The sequence below is a fragment of the Thunnus albacares genome, chromosome 12 (assembly GCF_914725855.1).
Source record: "Thunnus albacares chromosome 12, fThuAlb1.1, whole genome shotgun sequence".
In the NCBI taxonomy this organism is placed as follows: domain Eukaryota; kingdom Metazoa; phylum Chordata; class Actinopteri; order Scombriformes; family Scombridae; genus Thunnus; species Thunnus albacares.
The window spans coordinates 26,438,111-26,459,560 of NC_058117.1; the positions used below are offsets into that span (position 1 = coordinate 26,438,111).

The following is a 21,450-nucleotide window of genomic DNA, read 5'->3' on the forward strand; positions in this document are numbered from 1 at the left end:
TGACTTAGAGCAAAGTCATGACACCTCACTTGCCTTGTTGTCTCCTCTAAGCACCATCTCACACAAATACCGAAGCACACACACGCATGGCCTTGCATTGCCACCTGAACATGTGCTGATTGTACTATACTGCAAATCACAAGCAGTGAGATACTGAGGCTATGCATCCAATCCTCAAAGTTTATTTCAAGCCAATATCAGTCAAATTATCTTGCTGCACTGGTGGACAATTGTTTCCAAGATGAAACTGAGGGAAGTATTATGGATCAGCTCCAGACTGTTTATCAGCTGAATGTTGTTGATTGGATTTTAATGAAATTTTGTGGAATGATGCATAAATTCTCATCTTCCAAATTATGATGATTGGCCCAAGGGCCAAAGCAGTTTATTGTATGTCAAACACCTCAGATGCCACTTTTTGCACTGGAACAAGCCCAATCTCATCCCCACCGTGGACATCTCTAGAGTACACATACATTTACTCCAGAGTACACTGATACATTGAGCTGATAGTAGCCTTTTAATAAAAATCAGATGTTGACCAGTGTGTGGCCTACTTCTGTTAAGATGGGGATCTACAGAAAAACACATGTGGCTTGTAAACCCTGCACTGAAACTTTATTTCCTCTACACATTTTATTTTTTAATTTAAAAGTGCAATAAGTGTACTTTATAAATTATAAAACATAAATCAAATCCAGACTCTGAATTGCCTGATCATATTGCTGAATCCACTGCTACTGCTGTTTGTTTGTTTCTTTTGTTTCTGCACATGCACTGTATCCCCAATCCCCACATATCCCCACATATTGAACCACAAACAGTCGATTTTGTCTAAAAAAGGTCAGAGCAAAACAGAGTGTATGCTACCTGTTGAGGACCAAGTGGCACCAAACCATATGAAACAATGGGCTGGTGAAAAAGTGGAACATCAAGGAGCTAAAGAGCCAAATATTTCTCTCAGAAGATGGTGGAGACTAAACCAGAGCTACAAGTATATTGGACTTACATTCAGGTATACTGGCTATTTATACTGTCAGAGTTAATATGATCATTGTTGTTCCTGTAACTAAGTTGTGACTGCAAGAAATGGCCCAGGATCTGGAACACATATGTATGCTATCTGGGACATAACAGAACATACACTGACACAAACAAGCATCCTCCACCACAGGAATACACCCCAAACACTTCATCCACTAGCTAGTTCAGGTCTCGAGAGTGTTGGTGTTTTTGGATGCACCGGGCGTCGCTGACAGCACTCGAGCATCCAGCCTGCCCCTCCCATTGGGTGTTGAAGCATTCCATTGCTCCGCCCTATCTTAAGCTCCAGGCTCATTTTATTTCAATTAATTAGCATAAATGTATGTGTGTGAGTCCTCAGCACCCCCTCTCCCTCCTCTAAGGCACCCCCAATGATCTAGTATGCAAATGTTAATTAGAAATTGATGTATTGCAGGAGGGTTTAAAGTAATGACATCCCAGGGGGGAACCTTCACCATAAAATGCGGTAATCCTCACTGACAGTGTGGCCTCTGTAGCACAATGTGTCTAGAAATGCACCCCCAAGCCAAAATTGTCTGCCACACATGACGCACATCAACTGTTGAGATAAACAGAGGAGGATATTAAGAATTCATCAGAGTAAATCTGGAGAGGAACATATTCTGAATTAACTGAGAGTTATTTCTCTGATTTTGAAGGAGCTGCAAACAAACTTATTGGCAGGAGCTACAATGCGAGTAGATCAATATATTTCTTACATACTATAAAATTGAAGCCATGTGAATGTAAATAGATGTTTTTTTTCCTGCCTACAACTGGCTTGATTTGACACATTTTGGGAAAGAGTGGCACCACAAAGGGTGCGGACATGGGCATGGATAACTTCTGTGAACAAAATAGGCTAATGTTAAGTTAGCCTACACTCCATTTATCATTTGGTACCAACAGGTTGCATGTCGGATAATTTCGTATCAATATATGAGAGTACTTCAAGGTACAATGTTTGCAGTGTGAAGGGGCACTGAAAATGAACTTTATACATGTTTTTCCTCTTAGAGTGAGAGAATAAACCTTTGACTAAAAAACTTGCCTCCTCTCTGTGATGAAGAAGCAACAGGTTTATGGGAGATGTAGAAACTAATGATGTAACATATATACATAACATAATAACCACAGATGATGTTTCAGATGATAACTAATTACATTTTGTGATAGTTATTACATCATCATTTTAATGGCAATCTTTAGCCATCAGCCTGCCTCTAGGGATCACAGAGTCTGACAGTCAGCTGATCCATCACTTTGGACCAGAAATATCTCAACAACTTCTGAATAGATTGCCTTGAAATGTGGCTTAGACATTAATGGTGCCTAGAGGACAAATCCTAATGACTTGAGTAATACCATGATTATTCCTCTAACACTACCATGAGATTGACATTTGTGGTTTTGAGCGAAGTGGATTGGATCACCATGACATTTGCTACAGACATTTATGTAGTCCTCAGGAGGATTTGTAATAACTTCGGTAATGCCTTAACTCTTCCTCTAGTGCCATCATCAAATCAAAAATCTAATTTGTCTGATAATTTGGTTTATGACCAAATACCCGCAAAATGAATGACATTCACATTAGCCTCAGCTGTGTTAAGTGCTAATTAGGCAAGTCAAGGCAAATCTTAGCATGCTAACAAGCTTAACTAAGATGATGAACATGGTAAACATACCTGATAAACATCTGCATGTTAGCATTGTTGTTGCAAGCATGTCAGCATTATGACGTTAGCATATAGCCTCAAGCTGTGCTTAAGTACAGCCTCACAGAGCTGCTAGCATGACTGATGACTCTAGACAATTTTTATCACATTTTTTAAATGACATTAGCTGCAGTTGTTACATTATCAGTTTCTAAGGATGTCTTTTAAGAAACACTTCAAATAAATGGTGCGATTGATGCTACATTGAGGATTTTTAAAAAGCTGGATTGTATTTCTTTACAGAAAGACTGATAATACTGAGTAAGTAGTAAAACAGGATATAACAATTAACAATGCAATAATCATGTTAACATCCACATGATAGTAGCCATGACCAGTTGACAGGAGTATTTGTGGAGGAGACTGAATGGACAGAGGAATGTTATGCCCAGTGAGGAAATGACCCAATTGTGGAGCAAGTTCACTTAAGGGAGTATAATGGATCATGGGGCACTGAGACAGTAAAGAATAAAGGACTAAAAGAGAGAAACATACCATAATGCATGGATTTATGGTTGTTTTCACTCTCAATGTAAGGAAGCCTCCGGCTGGGGAAAGACCCAAGTCTAATTGGAAACAACATAATAAAGAATCAGAATGAAGAAATGTCAGCAGAGACAAAATGACCAGAAATAACAACATTTAACTTGTCCAAGGAAAAACCCATGAAAACAACGCACAATGGGTGTCTGTGTGAACACATGATGATGATGTGATCATGAACAATTTCAACGAAATATAATGCATGTTTTTGGACCGATATTGCTCATTTATAGTAGAATTGTTTATCTCAGTACTTCAAGGCAGTATGCCAAATTTGTAAGAGTAGTAGCAAAAAAACCAGATTTGGACAAAATTCAAATGGTGGAAAATCTATCATGGTTTAATAGGCTTGGCTTATATGAATAGATTCGTTTGGATCCGCAGAATACAGGAATTTTGTTTCTGAGACTTACAGTTCAAAAGATGTAGTCCGAAACGTAAAGTTAGTTGTTAAAGCGCCACCATCTTGCTGACATGGTGCTGGCTTATTATTGGTTCCTGAATGGGGGGGGCATAGGAACCCAACTACTGAAATTTGTTGGAGCCTCAGACACATTCAGCTGAATAATAAAAAAAAATAATAATAATTGGGTAATAATCGGACAAAAACAATAGTTTTCTACCCCTCCGAGGCTTGAACCCTAATAAGAACAGTGTAAACAGATAACGCATACACAATTCTGCGCTTCATCACTGATCTATGACTTTTCTCTTGCTGCCCTCCTCAGATTCAATCATATCGCCTTAATATGAAGCACCAAATGTCTCATGCCGCATTTCACGCACAGAGTTTCCCTAATACAAAATGTTTATTTCATGGCACGGAATGCATTGTGTGCACAAAATGCACCTTGGGGCGCCAAGTATCACTTTCTGTGCCATGTAATGAATTTCTTGCAAAAAAAAAAAAAAAAAATGAAGAAAATGAGCTGGTAATAATTATAATATTATTACCATATCGTTACCATATTAATTTGCAACACTTGGGACACAATACACTTTGATGATGCTGCATGTGACACTTGACATCTAGATGATGCTACAATGATTTTTCCAAATAACCAAAAATGTGGTGTAAAATCTTGTGAAAACTGCAAAAAAGTAACTGAAACTGAAAATGCTATATGGAAGTGAACAGCTCCGTCACCTTTAAAAGGTTGTATTGAATGGTCAGGTCACATGAACGGTACATTTTCTAACTTACCCATAATACTATCTAGCTCTGCAGAAAGGCTTTGGTTTTATGTGCTGAGGTTTGGAGATATTGGCCTCTGAAACATCTGCCTCCACTCTAGTGAAATTAAGTTAATTTGAATTTCATTTGTGGGGCTTACAGCATTAAAAAGAGTATATATATATATATATATATATATATATATATATATATATATATATATATATATTTAAATTCAACAGCTTGGTATCTTTCAAGAAACACTGTCCCTGTTACTCGAGATAAACTTCACACCTCACCGTTTTCACTGTTTTTTTTCCCATGGAGACTATTTTTTTGCCAGAGAGTAATTCCAGTGGAGAGTTGCTTTTGAGTTTTTCAAATGTATGTTTTTAATTCTTTGAGTTGCATGAATGAAAAAACCCTCACTTCTTGTGTACTGGAGCAACAACAGAAGGGTCAAAAAGGCACATACTTCAAAATCTTAGCACATAACTATGTACCTGTGTTATAAAAATTATGATTACACCGTGTATGAGTGATGCAATTTTATCTAGATCATGATAAATTGTTCCTGTCTTGCACTGCAACTCTGCAACATCAGCAGACTCATCAGCTAAGCTTTAAGGAAGCTCAGTATTATATTTGGAAAGAGGAAGATGTAGAAATTAAAATTCGTTGGAGAAAGGATGAGACATGTCATCTGGGAATCAGTTGGGCAAGATGGCTCCTGGACAGAAGTACTGAAAACAGACATGACGTTATCTATAAGTCTGTATTTTGATAGATTAACTCTCTTGTTGTCCTCGGGTCAAATTTGACCCGTTTTCAAATGTTTTTTTATATCAGACATATGGATTTCTTTCATCTAATTACCTGAAAATCACATGGATTGTTCCATACCACACACTTTGCAAGTAAGAGTAATGATCACTACTTTCGTTGAATTTTGGGTGTTTTAATAAAATTTATAGCATCTGTGGACTTTTGTCCTCCTGAGGCAAAATTAATTAAATTAATTAAAAATAAAAAAAGTTGCATGGTCAATGGGATGGGTTAAGAAAAGAACTGTAACGCCCACTCAAGGTGTATAAAACCTTGTTATAAGCGCTCGACTGAGAGCCTTTTTCTTTGCAACCTAATCCTGCGTGTTGCATTGTGAAACGCTCCTTCTTGTACAAGACAATAAATTCTATTAAATTTGATACTTCAGCTCCGGTCTCTACTGTTTAATGGTCATTAAGAAGAAGTTTTTTTTAACAACCTGCATGGCCAGATATTTATATATATATATATATATATATATATATATATATATATATATATATATATATATATATTTTTTTTTTTTTTTTTTTTTTTAAATTCAACAGCTTGGTATCTTTCAAGAAACACTGTCCCTGTTACTCGAGATAAACTTCACACCTCACCGTTTTCACTGTTTTTTTTCCCATGGAGACTATTTTTTTGCCAGAGAGTAATTCCAGTGGAGAGTTGCTTTTGAGTTTTTCAAATGTATGTTTTTAATTCTTTGAGTTGCATGAATGAAAAAACCCTCACTTCTTGTGTACTGGAGCAACAACAGAAGGGTCAAAAAGGCACATACTTCAAAATCTTAGCACATAACTATGTACCTGTGTTATAAAAATTATGATTACACTGTGTAGGAGTGATACAATTTTATCTAGATCATGATAAATTGTTCCTGTCTTGCACTGCAACTCTGCAACATCAGCAGACTCATCAGCTAAGCTTTAAGGAAGCTCAGTATTATATTTGGAAAGAGGAAGATGTAGAAATTAATATTCGTTGGAGAAAGGATGAGACATGTCATCTGGGAATCAGTTGGGCAAGATGGCTCCTGGACAGAAGTACTGAAAACAGACATGACGTCATCTATAAGTCTGTATTTTGATAGATTAACTCTCTTGTTGTCCTCGGGTCAAATTTGACCCGTTTTCAAATGTTTTTTTATATCAGACATATGGATTTCTTTCATCTAATTACCTGAAAATCACATGGATTGTTCCATACCACACACTTTGCAAGTAAGAGTAATGATCACTACTTTCGTTGAATTTTGGGTGTTTTAATAAAATTTATAGCATCTGTGGACTTTTGTCCTCCTGAGGCAAAATTAATTAAATTAATTAAAAATAAAAAAAGTTGCATGGTCAATGGGATGGGTTAAGAAAAGAACTGTAACGCCCACTCAAGGTGTATAAAACCTTGTTATAAGCGCTCGACTGAGAGCCTTTTTCTTTGCAACCTAATCCTGCGTGTTGCATTGTGAAACGCTCCTTCTTGTACAAGACAATAAATTCTATTAAATTTGATACTTCAGCTCCGGTCTCTACTGTTTAATGGTCATTAAGAAGAAGTTTTTTTTAACAACCTGCATGGCCAGATATTTATATATATATATATATATATATATATATATATATATATATATATATATATATATATATATATATATATATATATATATATATATATTTTTTTTTTTTTTTTTTTTTTTTTTTTAAATTCAACAGCTTGGTATCTTTCAAGAAACACTGTCCCTGTTACTCGAGATAAACTTCACACCTCACCGTTTTCACTGTTTTTTTTCCCATGGAGACTATTTTTTTGCCAGAGAGTAATTCCAGTGGAGAGTTGCTTTTGAGTTTTTCAAATGTATGTTTTTAATTCTTTGAGTTGCATGAATGAAAAAACCCTCACTTCTTGTGTACTGGAGCAACAACAGAAGGGTCAAAAAGGCACATACTTCAAAATCTTAGCACATAACTATGTACCTGTGTTATAAAAATTATGATTACACTGTGTAGGAGTGATACAATTTTATCTAGATCATGATAAATTGTTCCTGTCTTGCACTGCAACTCTGCAACATCAGCAGACTCATCAGCTAAGCTTTAAGGAAGCTCAGTATTATATTTGGAAAGAGGAAGATGTAGAAATTAAAATTCGTTGGAGAAAGGATGAGACATGTCATCTGGGAATCAGTTGGGCAAGATGGCTCCTGGACAGAAGTACTGAAAACAGACATGACGTCATCTATAAGTCTGTATTTTGATAGATTAACTCTCTTGTTGTCCTCGGGTCAAATTTGACCCGTTTTCAAATGTTTTTTATATCAGACATATGGATTTCTTTCATCTAATTACCTGAAAATCACATGGATGGTTCCATACCACACACTTTGCAAGTAAGAGTAATGATCACTACTTTCATTGAATTTTGGGTGTTTTAATAAAATTTATAGCATCTGTGGACTTTTGTCCTCCTGAGGCAAAATTAATTAAATTAATTAAAAATAAAAAAAGTTGCATGGTCAATGGGATGGGTTAAGAAAAGAACTGTAACGCCCACTCAAGGTGTATAAAACCTTGTTATAAGCGCTCGACTGAGAGCCTTTTTCTTTGCAACCTAATCCTGCGTGTTGCATTGTGAAACGCTCCTTCTTGTACAAGACAATAAATTCTATTAAATTTGATACTTCAGCTCCGGTCTCTACTGTTTAATGGTCATTAAGAAGAAGTTTTTTTTAACAACCTGCATGGCCAGATATTTATTTTTTACCCATTCACTTTAACCAATGTGGATGTTTTCCTATTTATTGGTGTGACAATGTCACAGATTCTACCTCATGTGGACCATAGACTCTATATAAAGATGGACATAGAGAGGTGTGATGTCACCCAATTGATTTACATTGGAGCCACTTTGAAGCCCAGAGTTGCTGATCATGGTCAGCGCTATCTTCTCCATCTGGAGTCACAACCTTCCAAATAAGGAGTGTTGCCTTTCACACTCTTAAAACACGACCTGCTACCTTTGAACGAAGTGAACATTATCTTACTGGGAACACCGAGAGTTGTACACTTAGGCTAATGTTAGCTACTTTAGCTAAATTGTGCTCACAGGGCCGGTATCGTAATCAAGTAACATTAAACTTACCAAAATATAGCGAGTGTGAGTCTTGGAGCCGGGGAGAGCAGCAGGTGAGCTAACTGTCAATCACAGCTATCAATCAACGCCCACCTGCACACTTATTAGATGGCTGGAATTTGGTGATTGAGACCGTAGTGAGTTGTTGCAAAAAATATTCACCTAGGTTTTCTAGAGAGAAGCTGATGCTTTTTGAATGGGTGTTAATTGGACCCAGGGATCTTTTTGGGCCAGCATCGGATTGCAGCCGTGGGTGGCATTGCACTTTAAAAAGGTGCTTCTGCATTGGCTTCAGCCTCAAGCCGTGGTTGTTACCGCTTGATGTGAACAGATTTTGTGTCTGTATGTGTAGGTATATTTGAGCCCACAGTATTCCCATGCACCACAGAGGGTACAGATATTGAGTGTGGGCATATTTACATAAATCTTGACATCTTGTTTGTGCATCTTGAGTATATGTGTCTGTATCTCTGCAAATGCATCCATCTGTGTGTCGGCAGCAAACGTGCTCATGTGCAAGTCCACTTGTCTGACTGTTTGTGTGCACATATAAGAAGCCTATGTGTGTTTCTGAATGTCTTTCTCTTATAGTCTACAGGAAACAAGGATCCACTCTCTATCTCTGTGCATCTGACATGACAGCTACTGGTGTTTTGAGACCAAGAGACCTTGAAATGGTTTTACTGTTAACAGAAAGAGAAAGCAGGTGAGCGGTGGTGAAAGAAAGAGTGAGCCTGTGAAAGGAAGAGTAAAAGACTGAGACAAAAGCTGCGGGAGGGTGCGCAGAGAGACAGAGAAGAGAGAAAAAGCGTCAAATAACATGACAAAGACAGGGAGATAACAAAGGGACAGAGCGAAAGAGCATGTGCATACGTGCATGTGTGAGCTCATGAAAGCAATATGAACATGTGGGTGTGCATTCATGTCATGTCTTCATGTTTGCATGTGTATGTGTCAGAGAGTGACAGGTAGACGCACAAATCGAGCCACCGAGGAACAAAAGAATGATGGAGGATTGAGAGGGCTTTTCTCATTTCTCATCCCAGAATGCAACAGCAGCAGAGCGTTCAACCCTTTGTCTCCAGTCTTTATGTAGAAACGTTAAAACATAACTATTTATTAATATAGTTTAAAGCCAGTGCAAACACAGCAGAGTGCACAGAGGCATTAGGGCAATGGCAAGAATCCTTCAAAAGCTCAATGACTTATGAGACAATAAGATTTAGAGATGATGTGACTGCAGAACTGGAGACAGCAGCATGCGTCTCATCCATCAAAATAGTGGGTGTACAGAGAGACATAAACCATTAAGTGTCATCATTCAAAGTAAATGTCATGTTGTCAGTTTCTGCAGACGCAATAACATGAGCCTATTGTCCAATTATTGATAGGAAGACACATGGCTATACACTGATTGTACAAGAAAAGATTTGAGACACAGATTCTGTCGGGGAGTGCTTTTAAATATTTGCATTTTGTAGGCTCAAAGAAAAAAAAAACCTCAACTGTAAAAATTTCTGATGGGAAGAAAAAAATTATACACGCAACACAAACTGTTATGTCTTTAATTAATTGTGGAATATTTTATGTTAAAAATCCACCTGTTTTCTCAGACAAAGAGGAGTTGCAATAGAGAAAAAAGCCTCTAATTGAGGCCCTGTAGGTTCATCTTTTTAGCCTAATTAAATTCTGTCACTCTCTCTCTCTCTTTCTCTCTCTCTCTCTCACACACACACACACACACACACGCACACACACACACACACACACACACACACACGCACACACACACATACAAACAAAGGAACTGAGAGGGAGACATTTACATTATTTTGCCATGCAGATTGGAGATCTGTATATATATACATAAAGCTAGATTTAGAGACAGCTCACTCAAACCACCGTCCTAGTTGGATGTTGAAAAGGTGTTAATGCATCTGTACCTCAAGCACGCATGCACAATCTTTACTTGTACCAAATGTGTGTTTACTGTGAAAGTAACCTCCACAGTTCTTAGTGGCAGCTGAAATGACATGGTCTCTTTCTCTCTCTTTTTTTATATGATTGTTTTTATTTGACGTCATACATCCCCCTGTGAGGTTTTGCTTACAATCTCTTAACTAAATGAAGCAATTTCATAATGCCTCCATAGAGGGCTGAGCAATATATCAATATTATATCAATATTGTGATATGAGACTAGATATCTTCTTAGATTTTGGATATCGTAATATCGTGATATGTCATGAATGTTGCCTTTTCCTGGTTTTAAAGGCTGCATTACACCAGACTTTTTTTTAGCTATTCTATTATTTGCCTTTACACACTTAGTCATTATATCCACAGTACTGATGATTATTCATCAAAAATCTCATTGTGTAAATATTTTGTCAAAGCACCAGCAGTCATCCCTATGATATTGTTGCAATATCGATATTGAGTTGTTTAAAGAATTTCTTCATAATGACCATTAAACAATAGTATCAAAACTTAGCAGAATTTATTTTCTTGTACAAGAAGGAGCGTTTCACACACAGGATGAGGTTACAGAGAAAAAGGCTCCTCGAGTAGCGCCTACAACAAGTTTTTATACAGTATAGGTGGGTGTTTCGGTTCTCTAATCTGTCGAGTACAGACTTCATCGATAACGTCAAGACCATTTTCAGTTCTCCTGTTGAGGAGCCAACCTGCAAAACTGATCCCCAGATGACACGTCTCATCCTGTCTCCAACGAATTTTATTTTCTACATCTTCCTCTTTACAAATATAATGCTGAATTTCCTTTAACCTTTAACCTGATTAGTCTGCTGATGTTGCAGAGTTGCAGTACAAGACAAGAACAATTCATCATGATCTATGTAAAATAGTAACACACATACACAGTGTAACAATTGTGTTATTTGATTTTGCCCAGCTCTACCTCCGTATAAACTTATTTATGTAATTCACAGTACATATATGAACATATATGAGTCATAAATACACCTTGTCTCATTAAAGTGAGAGAAAGAGGCGGCTCCAGCGTATTCAACACAAGGTCACACTAAAGGCAAAACATGCTGTAGAGCTGATCTGATCCCAAAATAAGTTCAACTGTTGGATGATCTGTGTGGGTGTAAGAGCTTCATTAAGATCAGCAAAACTTTCACCTCGCACGTACTCCGTCCACTCGAGACGTCCATGACTCTGTGCTAGTTAATGGATAGTTGTTAGCTGGCGAGCGACTATTATTGCTGCAATTACAGTGATAAACTGTACAGATTATTCTGCTTCTTGTGTTTTTAGAAGTTACCAAATAGCACTAAACTGTAAAAAAAAAAAAAAAAAAAGTGCACTGAATCACATCTGGATTTTATCCAAGTGTAAATGGAGCCTTACTGATGTCATGTTACAGGATTTCTCCAGCTTGGTTCCAGCATGTAAAACTCCTTTGAGCGGTTTTAAACCACATGAGGCATACATAAAGTCACTGACGATGTCATAAGAATTTCAGAGGGACATCAAAAAATTCACTTGTCTGCTCAAGTGAGTACTCGACCTTCCGCCCTATGAGGAAATTCGACTCCACTTTCTACCGGCCCATCTCCATGTTTCTTGGCGTGCACCCTCCAAACATCCCACTGAAGCAAATAAAGAATTAAGAAAACATCTGTCGCATATCCCACTGTCAGGCCAGTGTCATTGCATGCTTATTAATTCATTTATCGCCAAGGAAAATACACGGCTAGTCCGTTGGTAGGCACATCAAAGGTTCAAGCCCCGCTATCCTCCATTCTCCAGAGATAGATCAGAATACCAAAAGGCTGTCCTGATTAAGTCCCCCATGTGGCAGGGAAATGTTCCCTTCCTTGATCCGTGTCTCTCATATGACCTGATTCCCTCCCAAAGGACATGTCCTCTGTGAGAAAATGGCTCGTGCTCCTTTGCAAGGATTTCATGCAATTTAGTCACATTGGATGATGTGTTTGAGCAAAATGTCATGCCATACTTAGAGTTGTTGGACTTTAAATGCCTCTGTTTCACTATGGTTTTATAGTAATGTGGTGCACTTGTCATGACCTTGCAAGTTGGTTATGACTTTTTAAAAAAAAGTTAGATCACTACAAATATATTCAATTTTGATGTAGGAGAGATGTCAAACTTCAAACAGGAAACTTTGTGCTGTATAAAGGTTTTTTTGGGGGGAAAAGGACACTCATAAGAGAGAAGATAAAAGTGTGTGACCTTCGGAGTTTCTACCAGGAGAGTACATGACTCATACTTTCAAGTGTATATATAGACATATATGAAAATATTTAAAGAGAATGTCATAATCCAGAAAAACTGTCCTCACAGATGAGATGGGCTTTGTGTTTGATATCATACTATTATTGAGGACACACTGCACAGAAGTTTCTTTCTTTTCTCTACTAGAGACGCATCACCGTCTCAACGAATCGTCATTTCATTGGCATCAGTGCAATGTAAGTTTGGAGTTCTTATCTGCGCTCTGTCTTCTACATTGTTTTGTTTTGTCTGGGAAAACTTAAGTTGCTAGATGTTAGCCTGCAACAAATATGTCAAAAGTTATTTTTCCATTAAAATATGTGAGATCTAAGCAAAAATAAAATAAAACACAAATAAAACAACATTCCAACAACTGCCTGACTGGAAACATAAATAATTCTTATACAACAGACACGGACTAATATTTTGGAGTTATGTACACCCTCAGCACCTTCAGTCTTTTTTATTTCTTATTTTTTGGTTATCTGGTGTAGTGGATGTGGCAGCGTGACATGAATGTTCTGTTTACAGTAGAAGAAGCAGAGGCACATACCACAACTTCAAAGTGCATTTGAAAAATCACTTACTACATCTTTTTTTTTTTTTTTTTATGACACCTTTTCTTCTTCAGCCAAGCATAAAAATGTTTTACAGTGTCATTTATTGTAGATTTTTTTTTTTTTTTTTTTTTTTTGCATTTTCTGCTCAGGTTTTTTATTGTGCAAATTGAAAATGCACATGGAAACAGAGGAATGTACTTATAGACTGATTCAAAGGGAGCACAAAATCCCCCCCTTGCTTCAGCTGAGTGGTATCAGCTGTTCCATTCATGCTTCATAATTCATTCATCAGCTGTTTGGCTACGAGCTGACTAGTGACACTCAGTCATATACAGGTGTACGCAGTCAATATCAATGCTGACACACTTATGCCAAGGCCAATAACTGCTAGTAATAAGGTTCTGGTATTATTGATTTACCTAAGTGTTTATGTATGTGTCTGTTAAGGAGGATGCTGCCCGGATACTTTGAGAGCTCCCTTAAATGGTCAATTCCTTAAACACAACAGTCTCTGACTGAAAAGACCTGATGATCTGTGTCAACCCCCAACCCCTTCTTTCAAGTGTTTCCTCCCCTCGACCTCCTTCTCCCATCATCTTATTATAGAAAATCCTCCATTTCCCATTTCTGCGCTGCCAGGCAGGAGTGTCAGGATGTGAAATTTGTCAATCATCGTCTAGAGGAACGACTGTTGTCATGGTAAAGTACAAGTTTGGTGGTTTTCTTTACCTTATTTGAAACAGATAAAGATTTTTGTCATTCAATGGGAAGAGTGTCGTGACCCTTCTGCACCTGAAACATGTGAACAACCAAAACAAAAGTCAAAATTATTCTTTATATACATCTCATCTTTTAATGATTAAAATAGATTTAACAGAGAAAATCATTGTATCACCTGGGTTCATTTGGTCAGTTGGATCTTTTGTTCTGGTTACCGTAACTGAAAGTCATCATCTCTGCGTACCTGTAGATAAAATGACAGACAGCTTGCAAAATTAAATGATGGCAGGCGTTAAAATTAGATGAAACACTGGGTGTTTCTGGATTAATAAGGTGAAAGAAACTCTTTTCTTAAAATAAATATACATTATCAATGATGCACTCATTGGTGACTTTTGGATTTTGTGCAATGAATGTCACGTTTTTTTTTTCCCCCCTAAAATTGAGTGTATGACATTTCGAAAAAGAATCTTTCACATTTAACAGCGAGCATGAAAACTATCTTCCATCTGTGCAACACTATCCAGCCAAATGATACTACCTGGAGACAAAAATGACAGTCATGCCTGTGAGTCCTGTTGAAATCAGCTTCACATTCCACGTTCTCCCATATAATATACAGAGGCTCTTTCTAAAAGACTGTCTTTGGGGCTTCTTCTCTGTAAATGTCATCCTACTTCAGACGTCACTCTGAAAATGTCACCCCGCTACCCTTTTCATTAGCTCACTAGCTCTCTTCTCGATTATATACCATTTTCCATTAGACGGATCACACACCTAGGGCGAGGCTCTTTTCGAGCTGTATGTACTGAAGTGTGATTGCGAGAGTGGAGGAATGGCAGTTCTGGATGTTCTGGCACTGGGATGTTATGGTTTGATGTTGTTTGCTCAACCGTGATCACCTGTTATTGAAGATTTTTCACTGTTTCCCAGGCTGCACTGCTTGCAAAGGAGTGGAGGGCTTTGCAAAGCTGTCAATCATGTTTGTAGAAGAAGAAAGCTCCCGGTGAGGGGGGGAAAAATGCAGCTGTAATTTAAAAGATTCTTTATCTGTCTTGAAAGTGAAAGTTTTGAAGGTTATAGTACAGTATGTGTTGGCTGATTTCAACGACCCCTGGACATTTGAAATATCTTCAGACAGGGAAGGTACTGCTGTGACAGCTTAGTGGCGGGATGAACGAGGAGATTATTACATACAGATAAATCATTTTATTTAAAATAATTCTTACTAGAACTGGAAATTTCATAAAGTAGCCTCTACATGTCTGCATTAAAAGTTTGACACATGGAAATCCTGTGCTCTAACTGTAGAGCCCATCCTTTAAAGGGCACATATCATGCACATTTCCGGGTCTATGTTTGTATTTTGGGGCTCTATTGCTATATTATATTCTACTTTCCATGATTTGCAGTTCAAACAACTCCGTATTTATCCTATACTGGTCCTTTATGCAGCCCCTCAGTTCAGCCTCTGTCTGAAACAGGCCATTTTAGCTCCTGTCTCTTTAAGGCCCTGTCCCGAAGAGCCCACTTTGTTCTGATTGGCCAGCTTCTGGAAGTTGCCCCTCTGCAGACTTCCTGTGGTCACGTAAACAAACAATAGCAGTAGGATTTCACTTCTTTTTCTCATTTTTTACTCAAAATGGAAACTTCTCAAACACATCAGTACATGTTCGAGCCCAAATGTGATCCGAAATATGCAAGTCGACAATGTGAACAACCTTAGCAACCAAATGGAGTGTTGAGAGCAGACTGAAGCCCTGACTTCTGACTTGCAGGCAGCCTTTTATATACATTCACCTGAAGTTTTGGATATTTGACCGTTTATAACATAGAAATCCAACATCAAAATTGACATTGAAAATAACAGAAAATCACAAAAAGTGTGCTATGTCCCCTTTAAGTGTGCCCACACACACGCACACACACAAAGTTTTACTTCTAAAATAAGTTCAGCAGTAGTGGAGAACAATCATTAATGATTCAGATTTCATTATAACCAGGTTACTACAATGCATCTATAGTAAATGTGTTATCCAATTTCCTGCATCACATGATTTCTACCAGTAACCTGGTTTCTTGTGCATGTGAACATACTGTTTGTTGGTTCTGGTCTTTTCATGGGATTTGTTGACAATAAGACGCATTTTGAATAATGCGGCCTTAACCTCTGAGCTTTGAGTCAAAGAAACCAAATACTTTCATTTCTTGCATACACAAAACTTCACAGCAAAAGATGAATTTGAGACAATTTTCTTGCAAAATGGAAATGTGTATATCTAATGCGTATCTCAGACGAGGTTAGTGGCACAAGAGGCTTTATAAATGTAAAGTGGATAGATCTCCATGAGCAGAGTATCTTCAAGGATGAATACAAATTGCTTCATATGCACATGTCCAATAACAATCCCTACAATCCTGCAGAGTTTTTCATATGTCAGTGCCTCTCTCTCTGTCAATAGTAAACCTATTATTTGATGTCAGCTGTCCGTCAAAGTCAGTGATCTGCTCTCTCTACGGGCCAAGGGTAATATTTGCTAATGAGTTGCTTTGCTGCTGCCATGGCAACAGGCCCATCACCACAGAGTGTGAAGCAGGAGTGGCACCCTTGACACCAACCCATAAAACAAGCCACCCGGGCTGATGATCCGCAATGCATAATGTAGTGCCATAACCCTCATCCAGCCCCCGTCATCCAGCACTCTTTCTCTGTATGTGTCTTTCCCTTCTTCCATGTCTCACTCTCTTCAACCCCTCTTTTCCCCAGTCATCCATCCTATCTGGTTTAATCACATCTACTGGGGGGGGGACCCTCTGTGCCCTCCTTAACCCCGCCTATCCCAAATCAGAATGGAAGAAGAGGAGATAAAGCTTTCCTTAAAAGCGTATGTGTAAGTGAACATTCATGTTACATTGTCATTGAAGATGAAAAATGTAGGTTGTCAAGTCTAAAATTAATATGGATACAATCCAGGGTCCAAAATTAAAACCGGCCAAGCAACAACTTCTAGTAAAATGTGTCTGGTTTATAATTCAGCTCACCAGCGAGGTGTGTAAATGTTTCAGGCATTAAAATTAAAGAGGTATTTCCTATGTAGTATTTGATAATTTGCATAATTTCAGTGTTATGCTCAGTTCCATACATGTGTCCACAATAAGTCACTTAGAAGGATTGAAATTTAGATTAGAAATCTACATTTGCTTCTTCGATATGAACAAGTCCTTCAAATTAAACGATTAAATACATCCTTGATCCATGCACTCCAAAGCAACACATAGAAGTGTTTTCTGTTATGACACCGCTATTGGCAGGAGGACTATATTTATCTGTGCCTTCTCAAACTATTACAAATCACTGTTGAGAAAAAAATACATTTTATGATGTGACAACACTATGGTGAAGGTTTTAGGTTTAGGCACAAAAACAACTTGGTTAAAATAAGCATGTTGTTAAGGTTTGGGAGCTTTTGTCACCTGGTTTCCTCCTGTCACTGCCACTTGAGGGTAAATATATGTTGTTTTGGGCCACTTGCCGAAACAACTGATTCTGTTGTTTTTCTTGGGAGGACAGTCTCCAAAGTACTGATTCTATGGAAGATATGTCACCAAAAAAGGTAGGATATATTTCTAAGAAGGCATACTCACAAAAACAACAGTGCACAAGAACTTAAACTCTCTATTGTCCCAACAGCGCAGTGCAGCAGGTGCAGCCAATTAAAGCCAACAGTCCAAATCCAAAACACATTCACCCGTATCCCAACAGGATTAGCAGCAGAGGTAAACCTTATATCAGTTAAAGACAACAAAATACACACTGTATCCATAAACCACAAGTGTGTCATTAAAGGACAGGTTCACAATTTTTCAAGTTTGTCTTAAAACAACAGTCAGGTGCCCATATGAGCACTGGAGGAGGTTTTGCTCTGTAATCATTCCTCCTGTTCATACTGACCTTTAGAGGATGCCCTCCAAATGTGCTTGCCATTTAAGTGATGGAGGACAAAATCCACAGTCCTCGCTTTTAGCAAAAATGTATTTAAAAGTTTATCTGAAGATAATATGGAGGTTTCAGCTGTGTGAAGTAGTCAAATAAATTGAGTATCTTCCATAGTTAGAGTCTTTTCAGTTAAAAAAAAAATGCCTCTTTGTGTCTGGATGGACAGTGTTCTCCTGTTTAGCTGCAGTGGAAGGATTTGGCACTAAAAGATTGTAACTTTGAAAGATATTTACTTGATTTGACTAATTTGGACAGAAGGGCCCCCAAGTGCATGGGTAAGGGATCCCTTAATGGCTTGTATGAACGGGGGTAATGATTACAGCAAGAAAAACATGTGTCAGTGTTCATATGGGCTCCTGACTACTCATTATATTTTAGGACAGACACTCTAATACACTGGTATACTAAACACAGGTAACCACAAGATGTTATTGACAGCAGAAAAGGAGAAGGAGAAACTAAGTAAATATGGTCAAATGTGAACTTTCATCCGTTTCATATCTCATCAGAGGTTGCTGCATTTGAAATACTCCCCCCCTTTTTTGGAAACACTCCCCTTTGGCAAAAGGTTGCAGCCTATCAAAGCTCATGCCACAAGAACAGTGGCAGCTGGCCTCATCAACAACTCATTATATTAACGTAAAAATCTCATTATTTGCACATCTGTGAACCCATCACATCTAACATAGGGTGTTACATTAATGCAATTCTGTATTTATTATTATGTTCACATTTCATATATTGTTTATACAAGGAGCATTTGCACATTCAATATGTGCATTTAATTCTCTTCTTCTCGAAAGCCTTTTCAGTTTCAGAATACATTTTACATATTTTTATTGGAAATTTCTATTTTACATTATTCACGATCACTTGATATGTAAATGACAAATGTAGGTTGTCAAGCTAAAATTAATATAGATACAACTGGTCAAGTAACAACTACTGGTAAAATATGTCTCTGGTGGGTAATTCAACGGAGTAATTCAAGGAGTATTAAAATCTTTCAGGCAATAATATTACAAAAACTGTTAAATTTTACTTTCAACAAGAACAGTCTGTTTGTTAAATCATCCATGAATGTGTATTGGTTATTTTGTCTTGTGAAAATACCTTTTTCATTTCTAAGTCTACAGCAGGTGAGCAAAAAAGGCAAGTTTGGACACTAATATAATTACATTTTTTTTGTTGTTTTTTGTCTGTTGAGTGTTCTGCATCAAAACTGGAATATAAATATAAAGTCTAAAACAATTTGTATATGCATACATACATATTTGAACACGTGTACCTTCACTGAGCGGGTGAAAGAGTGGGGTAACTGGATTTTATTCAAACTGAGCTGTCTGGTGCTTTAATACAAAGCTGAGTACCATCGGCCGACGGCTACAAGTTTCAGCATCAGTTCACCAGCTTACCCGCAGAGATCATCTATCTAATTACACAAAGGTTACCCTGACGCCCTTTTTTTGCCATGGCGTGACCAGATGACACCGCTCTCTCTCCCATCTGTCCAAGCCCACCGACGCCTTGCGAAGCAGAAGCGGCACAGATTGTGACTCTTATGTGACTTCGCAAGCACAGCGGGTTATGATGGTCTCTCAAGCCTCAACAGTCCTACGTCCCATATGACCCTTTCTGGATGTGAGAACGCAGTGATTGCACGAATGCTCAGTTGGGTATCACACAATCTGTGAGAAATGTGTCACCTATTTTACCCACTTGGCGGTCGAGAAATGACTTCACACTTTGATTTGAAGTCGTGACATGGCTTGCACAAAAGTGTGATCAGTCTACTGTTGTGTTTTTGTAGATTTTTGTTTTGTTCTTTATGTCCTCAAACCAACAAACCTACTGTATGTCTTGTATTTAGGTTTACATCAAGGTTATGCTTACTTGTCTCACTTTATGATAGCGACATCACATTTCAGGTGGTTATTTGGGTTGAAGACTCACTCAGTTATTTGTTTTTGGCCACTAGGAGGCAGAAGAACTACAAAACAAGGTGATAGACACACAACCCTGACTTAACATCACCTTATAAAGTTGTTTTGGCTAACGTGTTAGCACAGAGTTGCCTATTTATACATCCAGCAGACATATAGCAACATAAGAATTCATTTGGTTTCTTGTTTCTGTCCACCTGATGAATCTAAGTCTCCTTTTAGCTTTTTCTACACCAACTGCCGAGAAAAATATCTAGCTTTTAGGTTCCAGATGTTCCACTTTCTTCACTAGCTAGTTGCTAATTTTGTCTGGCTGCTGTTTGGTGCTGGGCAGGTGGCATTATCTTGTGGGTTTAACTTATTTGCTTAAAAAAAAAAAAAAGAAAAAGAAAAATACATCTGCTGCTGGAAACCAAGTTGAGAGTGGTGAGGCTGAACCCTAAAGTTAATATGTACTATAGATAATTAGATTCATTTTAATATAAAGCATATTGATTCAGTTTTAATTGGATTTTCTTTCATTTATGTAGGCTTTGCATGTATTCCAGCCAACTGGGAGTGTGGAACAGTAAATGTGAAAGCCTTCATTTCAGTGTATACCATAAGTAGGTTTAATCACTACTGTGTTGGAGTAATCAGAAATGGAATAACAACAAAGGCATTTATATTTCTGAAAAAAAAAAAATCCTGATTATTATTTTAAAAGCACTGGGGAAATAACTTCATTGATTTGAAATTATGTTGTGCTTTGTGTGGCAAAAAAACACGACCCAGTTCACCATTTTGTTTTCACAAGCATCATTTTTCATCATAGGACATAGTAATTACACTTCATGTTGTGCTCTGTGGACCCCTTTACATTAGATTCTGTTCATTAAGAGCCTTTGGTAACATTATAATGTGCATTCATTATTGCAGGCATCATAAAACACAAGCGAGTAATGAATTAGTGAGTATTTTTCCATTAGCATGGCATATTGTTTTAGTAATTGAGTTTAAAGATGTGGAAGACCTCTAATATTTATAAAGCAACTTCTGAAGTAAATCTATTCACAAGCATGAGACGTCAAAAAGACAAATGATACGCTATACTTGTAAGATTGATGGCATAAAATTAAAGCAAATTGCAAGACTTTGTAAAGATTTGTAGTCATCAACACAAGACCTCCATTATGGGGTATTTCTACTTTTACTTGCAGAAAGTGAGGGATATGAGTCTTCCAACACTGCCAGTTATGATCAGTTGTGCCAGTTATGACCACAATCCTGCAAAGTCAAAGAGCAACCAACATGTCATAATAGGTCATTATTTGCTAGCCTTCTTTTTTACGCTTCCTCCAAATCATTTATCTGTAATATTTGAGGTTCACATTTGCGATAAATCCCAAAACCTCAACATTTATCTGTCCTCCTGCAGTCAGGTGGAACTGGTGTGCACTTATGGCAGGTGGTTGGTTGGTTTTTATGGTTATTAAACTGCTATAAAACAGTTAAAACAGTCTCGTTGTGGGGGTCAGCATTCCCTATTCTGT

General features: G+C 37.7%; 1 long non-coding RNA gene across 1 annotated transcript in view; it reads right to left on the minus strand.

The window, feature by feature from the left end:
- LOC122993069 overlaps nucleotides 1-21,450 on the minus strand; it is a 91,060-nt gene that overhangs the window by 29,933 nt on the left and 39,677 nt on the right. The window contains exons 2-3 of the long non-coding RNA XR_006406323.1: nucleotides 14,154-14,222; nucleotides 13,988-14,050 (exon numbers count right to left, since the gene is read on the minus strand). This is a non-coding gene — a long non-coding RNA (uncharacterized LOC122993069). The remainder of the gene's footprint in view (nucleotides 1-13,987; nucleotides 14,051-14,153; nucleotides 14,223-21,450) is intronic.